The sequence below is a fragment of the Ischnura elegans genome, chromosome 3 (assembly GCF_921293095.1).
Source record: "Ischnura elegans chromosome 3, ioIscEleg1.1, whole genome shotgun sequence".
Taxonomy (NCBI): domain Eukaryota; kingdom Metazoa; phylum Arthropoda; class Insecta; order Odonata; family Coenagrionidae; genus Ischnura; species Ischnura elegans.
The window spans coordinates 94,485,053-94,485,779 of record NC_060248.1 but is presented as its reverse complement, the minus strand read 5'-3'; the positions used below and the strand labels follow the sequence as shown (position 1 = coordinate 94,485,779).

At 38.7% G+C, this 727-nt stretch overlaps 1 non-coding gene across 1 annotated transcript; it reads right to left on the bottom strand.

Annotated features, from left to right (window-relative positions):
- Nucleotides 1-331: 331 nt before the first annotated feature.
- On the bottom strand, nucleotides 332-404 carry Trnav-aac. The gene has a single exon. It is a non-coding gene; the product is annotated as a tRNA-Val (tRNA).
- Between the last annotated feature and the right edge of the window lie 323 nt (nucleotides 405-727).

Here is a 727-nt window from a genome sequence, read left to right as displayed (position 1 = left end):
CTTACACATTTATTTCCGATTTTTATCATCCTGTACTTTCTGGAATAAATCGTGAGCACACAAAGGTTGTATCCTCCTATACAGCACAGTTTTGGCAGGTGTCGAAATCGTAATTTCCCGATGTATTCTATATAATTAATAGCACAAATGTTAATTCAATTGCCGCCTCTCTTTTTACAGTTGAAACATTCAAGGTGTTTCATGGAATTTTTAATGGATAGAATTGAGATATGTAACTCTTGAAAATGAAAATAATTGCTGGTAAGGAAGAGAGTTATTGATGTATTCAATTTCATGGAAGAAAAAATTCAAAAGTAATGCACAAAAAGCATGTTTCCGCCAGGGATCGAACCTGGGACCTTCCGCGTGTTAGGCGGATGTGATAACCACTACACCACGGAAACTCATACATACGATTGCAAAATAAACCATTCTAATTTTTATGCCCCATTATGTATGTGATAGGAAGTGCGTGAAGATGTGACGGATATGGCAATTTGCAACCTAAGTATTTTATAACTTTAAAATAGCTGCCTAGCACGCCTAAAGAAGGATTAACTTCAAAAATACAAAAAATTCGGGATAGCCAAAGTCGGGACTGGGTGCAAGAAATATAAAAACCGGCTCGGTGAGAGGATGGACACGAGCATAAATTCAACGGACACGAGGTTCCTCGGCTCCACTTATCTTCCGCTGAGCCCAAAGGCTTTGCTGATTGACTCCAGCT